Source organism: Entelurus aequoreus, linkage group LG12, assembly GCF_033978785.1.
Source record: "Entelurus aequoreus isolate RoL-2023_Sb linkage group LG12, RoL_Eaeq_v1.1, whole genome shotgun sequence".
NCBI lineage: Eukaryota > Metazoa > Chordata > Actinopteri > Syngnathiformes > Syngnathidae > Entelurus > Entelurus aequoreus.
This window is the reverse complement of record NC_084742.1, coordinates 51,278,255-51,287,289: the sequence shown is the minus strand read 5'-3', so window position 1 is coordinate 51,287,289 and position 9,035 is coordinate 51,278,255. Positions and strand designations below refer to the sequence as shown.

At 41.0% G+C, this 9,035-nt stretch overlaps 1 protein-coding gene across 3 annotated transcripts in view; it reads left to right on the top strand.

The window, feature by feature from the left end:
* Positions 1-9,035, top strand: part of afap1 (actin filament associated protein 1) — a 171,209-nt gene that overhangs the window by 98,917 nt on the left and 63,257 nt on the right. The window lies entirely within an intron of this gene.

Sequence of the window (9,035 nt, the reverse complement as noted above, 5' to 3'; positions counted from 1 at the left end):
ACGGGTAGGTAGTTAAACCTATGAAGAGTTATTCATGTTGTTACAATGTTGGATACTCCTGTTAAGCAATGGCAAAGTGTCAAATCATCAGGTCTATGCATTAAGCGTAAGCTTTAGAGATGCGCGCATAGGCAATTATTTCATCCGCAACCGCATCACAAAAGTCGTCATCCACCCGCCATCCACCCGAACCACCATTTTATCAAAACCACACCCGCCCGCCACCCGCCCGTTGTTATATATCTAATATAGACGATGCAAAGCATTAGTGAGGTAAATTACCTGCAACTTATTGGCTAAGGCAAATAGCTGAAGGGGGGAAATCAAACCCATCAGACTGCACTTTATCATCAAACTTGAATTATAATGAAAATAGACGGTCGCGACAAACAAAGCAGGCTAAATAGCCTTACATTGTAGCCAATCGGAGATGCGCTTCACTTGAAAGTGAGGCCAAATAATTAACACACAGTAGTATATCTCGAATAGAAAAAAAACACAATAAACAACGCAATTGCCTTAATTCCTTTGCATTGTAGTGCGCCCAAACAACACGTAACCATCAAAATTATTCAGCTGACCAAACTCAGGTTAGACATGGGCTTATTTGGTATAGCCTAGGTAACGTAGACTCATTCGTTTAACATATCCAACCGTATGTGTACTTACTTTTTTTTTTTGTTAGCACTATGCAGGAATAAAATGGCATCTACAGTGCCAGGATTCAGGCGAGAGCGCCTGGCCTCTAAAATGCGCCCTGCTGCGCTGAAGGAGCGCTCACATGCGGCACTCAATTGTTGCTGGGACGCATAGGATTCTCTTGGCAAGGTGTTGTAGTCGTGGGAATGATTGTCCTTGATTCTTGCTGAAATAAGCAGGGGCGTCCATGGTAACGTTGCTTGGATGGCAACATATGTTGCTCCAAAACCTGTACGTACCTTTCAGCATTAATGGCGCCTTCACAGATGTGTAAGTTACCCATGTCTTGGGCACTAATACACCCCCATACCATCACAGATGCTGGCTTTTACACTTTGCGCCTATAACAGTCTGAATGGTTAATTTCCTCTTTAGTCCGGAGGACACAACGTCCACAGTTTCCAAAAACAATTTGAAATGTGGACTCGTCAGACCACAGAACACTTTTCCACTTTGTATCAGTCCATCTTAGATGAGCTCAGGCCCGACTGCGTTTCTGGGTGTTGTTGATAAATGGTTTTCACCTTGCATAGGAGAGTTTTAACTTGCACTTACAGATGTAGCGACCAACTGTAGTTACTGACAGTGGGTTTCTGAAGTGTTCCTGAGCCCATGTGGTGATATCCTTTACACACTGATGTCGCTTGTTGATGCAGTACAGCCTGAGGGATCGAAGGTCACGGGCTTAGCTGCTTACATGCAGTGATTTCTCCAGATTCTCTGAACCCTTTGATGATATTACGGACCGTAGATGGTGAAATCCCTAAATTCCTTGCCATAGCTGGTTGAGAAAGGTTTTTCTTAAACTGTTCAACAATTTGCTCACGCATTTGTTGACAAAGTGGTGACCCTCGCCCCATCCTTGTTTGTGAATGACTGAGCATTTCATGAAATCTACTTTTATACCCAATCATGGCACCCACCTGTTCCCAATTTGCCTGTTCACCTGTGGGATGTTCCAAATAAGTGTTTGATGAGCATTCCTCAACTTTATCAGTATTTATTGCCACCTTTCCCAACATCTTTGTCACGTGTTGCTGGCATCAAATTCTAAAGTTAATGATTATTTGCAAAAAAAAAAAAGTTTTTCAGTTTGAACATCAAATATGTTGTTTTTGTAGCATATTCAACTGAATATGGGTTGAAAATGATTTGCAAATCATTGTATTCCGTTTATATTTACATCTAACACAATTTCCTAACTCATATGGAAACAGGGTTTGTAAATGAAAATATATGAACATCCTAGCAGTCGGCATCCTAATGACAGCAGACCTTATACAGTAAGTGATGTGTTATTATGTTTGTTGGCTCGCATAAAGTCTGCAGTGAGCAGAATTCAATGATAGAAAAAAAAAGCAAACGTTTTTAAAAAATAATGCGCTGCATATGATTAAAATTATCAAAATACGTAAATATTACATGTTATAATAAATGTTACTACTTTACATATTGACTTACATCATGTATATAAAACCTCAATGGAGTTATTTGGATTTTTGGGGGGCTCTATAGGCAGAATTGAACGACTCCTATTGGCTCCATTGTAAGCTTACCTTTGATCGAATTTATCGAACTGCGTGGCGCTTTTGGGAGAGTGGCTGTGCCAGCAACCTGAGGGTTCCTGGTTCGATCCCCAGCTTCTACCAACCTAGTCACATCCGTTGTGTCCTTGACCAAGACACTTCACCCTTGCTCTTGATGGGCGATGGTTAGGGCCTTGCATGGCAGCTCCCGCCATCAGTGTGGGAATGTGTGTGTGAATGGGTGAATGTGGAAATAGTGTCAAGTATAACCCATTTACTATTACCATTTAATATTTAGAATTGTCCTGTCTTTCATAATGATTGGGAACGATAGGTAAAATTCCCCAAAAAAGTGCAGTTCCCCTTTAAGAGATTGTCCAGCCATACTCTCTCTGATTATTCAAAAGCCCTTCACGTGGCTACAGGGCGCCATGTTAGGGACCAACTCTGAAACCCAGTTGTCAATACTCTCTCAATACAGAGCTCTGGTTTGAGACTGTCATTATTGCCACAAGTGGTGGTAAAGTTAAAGTACCAATGATTGTCACACACACACTAGTTGTGGTGAAATTTGTCCTCTGCATTTGACCCATCCCCTTGTTCACCCCCTGGGAGGTGAGGGGAGCAATGAGCAGTGCCCGGGAATCATTTTTGGTGATTCAACCCCCAATTTCAACCCTTGATGCCGAGTGCCAAGCAGGGAGGTAATGAGTCCCATTTTTATAGTCTTTGGTATGACTCGGCCGGGGTTTGAACTCATGACCTACCAATCTCAGGGCGGTAAGGCTGCAGCTAACGATTATTTTTCTATCGATTAATCTATAGATTATTTTTTTCGATTAATCGGTTAATCTATAGATTATTTTTTCGATTCATCTATAGATTATTTTTCCTTTTACCAATTATTTTTTTATTCAAAATGAAGATGAAAAAATAAATGTAGGCCAGTTTTTTCAAAAGGCATGGCTTTTATTTACAAAAAAAAAGAAGTATGGCCACTCAGTCAACATTGACAACAACATGACAAAATATTCTGTAACAATGTAAACATTTAAAACTTTTAACCTTTAACAAAATTAAAAGTAGCTTATTCGCTTTTTAATGTGCAAATATAAAAGTCAACATCCAGTGCAAATCTTAATATTCTGCAATAGTATAAGCATTTCAAAAGTAAAAGTATTGCTTATTTTGCTTTAAAATGTGCAAAAATAAAGATAAACATCCAATACAAAAAAGTGTAAAACGAAATATTCTGTAACAACAGTGTAAACATTTCAACAAAAGTGAAAGTATTGCTTATTTGCTAAAATGTGCAAAAATAAAGATAAACATCCAATACAAAAAAGTGCCAATCTAAATATTCTGGAGCACTGTAAACATTAAGTATTGCTTTTAAAATGTGCAAAATAAACATCCAGTCCAAACAGTACACAATAACCAATTCTACTCATTCCAGTGAGTGACTAACAGTTGTAATGAAGAAAGGTTAGCATGTCTACATGCTCTGGTTCTTTTCTTGTTTACAATATTCCCAGCAGCTGAAAATAGGCGCTCAGAAGGGGTCGATGTGGCTGGAACTGAGAGGTAATTAGCCTTCACCTCAAGCCAGGACTGCGAGTGAGCTGAGCTGCAGTTTAAGTTTCTAGAAGGTCAACGGGCTCATAGTGATGTTACTAGTAGTTGACTGGGAGGTGTTTATTATCATTTGGGGAGAGTCTGCTGCCTGATGCTCACCTGCTAAACACCTATCTGCTCCACGCTGAAGCGCTGACTACATGCGCTCTGAATACATACTGCTGATTGGCTGGTAACGCTCTGAATACGCACTGCTGATTGGCTGATAATGCTTCGTGTGTACCAATCAGATGGTTGTGTGGGTGGGACAATGCTGCGTGCTGAGACAGAGTCAGAAGGAGCGAAGTAGCTTGTTAAGACTTTAGCAGCTAAAGTTAGCTTTAGCTTAGAAACTCGTTCGGTACACCCCCGTACCGAACCGAAAGCCCCGTACCGAAACGGTTCAATACAAAACACGTACCGTTACACCCCTAGCAGATACAAATGACACATTCATGTTTTTGTGTAATGATGACAACCTATGCTCACGCGGACGATTGACTAGTTGATGGTTGATGGTTTTCTTTTCAAATGTTCGTTCATAGCCGTTGTGCTGCTATGCTAGGCCATTTACGCTCGACACAGTGTGCATACAACAACATTATTAGGCTGGGTATTGAAATACTTCCACACTTTTGATGACTTTTGGCGTGATTTTTCCCCCTCGCTCGCATCGTCTGCTTTGATCGTCTGCTTTGCGCTTCGCCATGACGGTAGTGTGACATAAATATGCGACGCGTCGACGCACAAAAACGGCGTCGACGTATTTGCGTAACCGATGATGTCGACTACGTCGACGCGTCGTTTCAGCCTTACAGGGCGGACACTCTAACCACAAGGCCACTGCTCAGCGTATGTTTATTACAACTGAGTACCACTAACGCCTACACGTACCACAGCTGAGAAACATATTTTTGCCAGCCCTCTAGGGGGTGCTCTCAGTCCAACAATGGGCCCTATTGTTAAGAACACTATTTTAGATAGTCAGACATGTTGTCTCCACCACAACCTACTTACGCCATCACAACATTTTGGCAGTGTTGTTTTGGTTGTACAAGTATTCAGCCAAAAGCCCAAAATGCATCATGGGGCCATTTTCGGTGCTGCAATATTCGGTGCATTAGTAGTCTTACAATTGATTTGTTTCTGAAGTACATGCACCTACCCTTCTGCTGGAAAACTTAGACTTAGACTTCCTTTTATTGTCATTCAAATTTGAACTTTAAAGTACAGATAAGAACAAAATTTCGTTGCATTAGCTCATGGTAGTGCAGGAAAAAAAGGAATAAGGTGCAGATTAGGGATGTCCCGATCCGATATTTGGATCGGATCGGCCGCCGATATTTGCCAAAAAATGCGGCAAGGCATGGGAAAATGCCGATCCAGATCCAGTTTAAAAAAAAAAACTCCGGTCCGTGTTTTCCAATGCACCGATTTAAATAATACATTCCACTTTCCTGCTGCTCCCTAATTTCCGTTCCGCATTTTCCAGCACACCTTCAACACATCCACAGGTCTGTGGATTCTCACGCAGTTGCTTTTAGCTGCTGGCATTACACGACAGGCTCTTCTCACTCTTTTCTGTGTCTCCTTCTCACAGACAGCAAGCGCACCTTCTTACACACGTCACATACTGTCACGTCATACATCACATACGTATACGCCTTCCCCGAGCAGAGAGGTAGCAGCATGGCTAACGTTAGCTGTGATGCTAGCGCAGCCGTGCGAGCAACGTTCCCTCTAAGGTGCGCGCCTGTGCAATTGCGCACTGCTCAAGCGTCGTCTGCGCATAGCAATTATATGCCACGCACAAAATCAAATAAAAAAATAAGCGCATAACAATTTTCGACACACGGACACGACAGAGAAAACAGTTTTCGTCATCATTGTTCAAATATTGTAACGTTTGTCGAGACGCTTATCTCCATTCGGTGCCACACGCCCACACCATCAAAATGCCGAGGCAAAAATTTCCACATCAACACCGTATGAAAAAATTTGTGATTTTTTTAGTTGTGATTTCCTTCTCTGCATGAAAGTTTAAAGGCCTACTGAAAGCCACTACTACCGACCACGCAGTCTGATAGTTTATATATCAATGATGAAATCTTAACATTGCAACACATGCCAATACGGCCGGGTTAACTTATAAAGTGCAATTTTAAATTTGCCGCTAAACTTCCGGTTCGAAACGCCTCTGAGGATGACGTATGCGCGTGACGTCAATCATTGAAACGGAAGTATTCGGACACCATTGAAGTCAATACGAAATAGCTCTGTTTTCATGTCATTATTACACAGTATTCTGGACATCTGTGTTGGTGAATCTGTTGCAATTTGTTCATTGCATTATGGAGAAAGAAGCTGAGCAAGCAAAGAAGAAAGTTGTCTGTGCGAAGCGTCTATTTTGCGAGGGAAGTCAGCAGCAACACGTACACAGCCGGCGCTTCTTTGTTTACATACCCGAAAGATGCAGTCAAGATGGAAGAACTCGGATAACAGAGACTCTAACCAGGAGGACTTTTGACTTCGATACACAGACGCCTGTAGAGAACTGGGACAACACAGACTCTTACCAGGATTACTTTGATTTGGATGACAAAGACGCAGACGTGCTACCGTGAGTATGCAGCTTTGGCTTCCAAACATTTGATCGCTTGACCGTACGTGCGCGTCACGTATGTAACTTTTTAAAAATATATAAGCTTTATGAACCTTGAGTTAGGTGAACGGTCTTTTGGGCTGAGTGATTGTGTGTGTTGATCAGGTGTTTGAATTGTATTGGCGTGTTCTATGGAGCTAGGAGCTAGCATAACAAACACGTAGGTGTTTTTATGCAGGATTAATTTGTGGCATATTAAATATAAGCCTGGTTGTGTTGTGGCTAATAGAGTATATATATGTCTTGTGTTTATTTACTGTTTTAGTCATTCCCAGCTGAATACCAGGTACCGTGAGTATGCAGCTTTGGCTTCCAAACATTTGATCGCTTGACCGTACGTGCGTGTCACGTACGTAACTTTTTTTAAATATATAAGCTTTATGAACCTTGGGTTAGGTGAATGGTCTTTTGGGCTGAGTGATTGTGTGTGTTGATCAGGTGTTTGAATTGTATTGGCGTGTTCTATGGAGCTAGGAGCTAGCAGAGGAGCTAGCATAACAAACACGTAGGTGTTTTTATGCAGGATTAATTTGTGGCATATTAAATATAAGCCTGGTTGTGTTGTGGCTAGGGATGATGTTTGATAAGAAATTATCGAGTTCGAGCCTATTATCGAATCCTCTTATCGAACCGATTCCTTATCGATTCTCTTATCGAGTCCAGATAGGTTGTTGTATATGGAAAAAAACACACAATATTTGGTTTAACAAAAGCTCACTTTTATTATATAAGAAAAAAATAAAATCTAATAAATTAATAAATATTGACTGTTGTTACCCAAAGTATATTAAGTGGGATTTTTCAGAAAAACAAATATATACAGTAACAAAAAAACAACCTGTCTCTGTGATCACTATAGGTGTATAAATAATAATATAGTGTTAAATAAAATCAGTCCCTTGGGCACAAAACTGAAAATAATACAGCTCTCCACAAAGTGCACTTCTGCTGCTATTTGACATAACTGTTTGTTATGATGCTTTGACATTTTTGCACTTTATTTCTTTATTGAAAGAAAATTCTATGAGGAGAAAAGTTGTTTGCAAATCAATCAATCAATCAATGTTTATTTATATAGCCCTAAATCACAAGTGTCTCAAAGGGCTGTACAAGCCACAACGACATCCTCGGTGTCGAGTGGGTCTGACATAATATTGTGAAAGTCCAACACATCAGCGAAAGTCCAGTCCATGGTGGAGCCAGCGGGAACCATCCCGAGCGGAGACGGGTCAGCAGCGTAGAGATGTCCCCAGCTAAAAAATGAAAAGTTAAAGCTAAAAAAAGAAATACACTTTATTGAGTTAACATTATTTTTTTATAGGGGGAAAGATTTGATTTTATGAGCTAGGAATATAACAAATACACTACCCAGCATGCAACGGGAGTGACGAGCATGCGCGGTAGCCCCAAAAAGGGTTGTAGCATGTCGTCTCACTCGGCAGCTAAGACGTCAAGAACTCAGCCAACACGCCTCGTCTGCATTATTTATAATTAGACAGACAACACATATACAGTGTGATTTTGTTTTGTTTACAAGGAAAGAAAAGCAAAAGTTAAAAAAGGGAGATGTCATATATGTATGTGCTGCGGTTGCTATAAGAACGTTGCGACAGCTGCCGTAAAGGAGGTGCGTTGCTAGCCTGGTTGCTATGTTTCCGGTTGGTCGTAAAAGTGTTGGTCATGTGTTTGTACCCTGCTCAAATCTCTCAGTAAAGTTATTCATTGGATTATACCTTTTGTTTTGAACTTTATTACACCTTGGAGCGCTTTTTCCGGCCCCTGCTTTCCCTATCTGCGCCTAATGACTGAACTATGTGACGTAATTTCTTGTGATTTCTCACGGAGCATTTCTGGTCGGGACGGGATTCCAGGGATTCGAATAAAGAACCAACTCTTTTTGTTTACTATAGTGGTCTCGATAACGGGTACCGGTTATCAAAAAGGGATACGAGTCCGAGGACTCGGTTCTTTTCTTATCGAACAACCGGGAAAACCGGTTTCGAGTATCATCCCTAGTTGTGGCTAATAGAGTATATATATGTCTTGTGTTTATTTACTGTTTTAGTCATTCCCAGCTGAATACCAGGTACCGTGAGTATGCAGCTTTGGCTTCCAAACATTTGATCGCTTGACCGTACGTGCGCGTCACATACGTAACTTTTTTTTAAATATATAAGCTTTATGAACCTTGGGTTAGGTGAACGGTCTTTTGGGCTGAGTGATTGTGTGTGTTGATCAGGTGTTTGAATTGTATTGGCGTGTTCTATGGAGCTAGGAGCTAGCAGAGGAGCTAGGAGCTAGCATAACAAACACGTAGGTGTTTTTATGCAGGATTAATTTGTGGCATATTAAATATAAGCCTGGTTGTGTTGTGGCTAATAGAGTATATATATGTCTTGTGTTTATTTACTGTTGTAGTCATTCCCAGCTGAATATCAGGTCACCCCCGGCTCTCACAGCATCTTCCCTATCTGAATAGCTTCAACTCCCCACTAGTCCTTCACTTGCACTTTACTCATCCACAAATCTTTCAT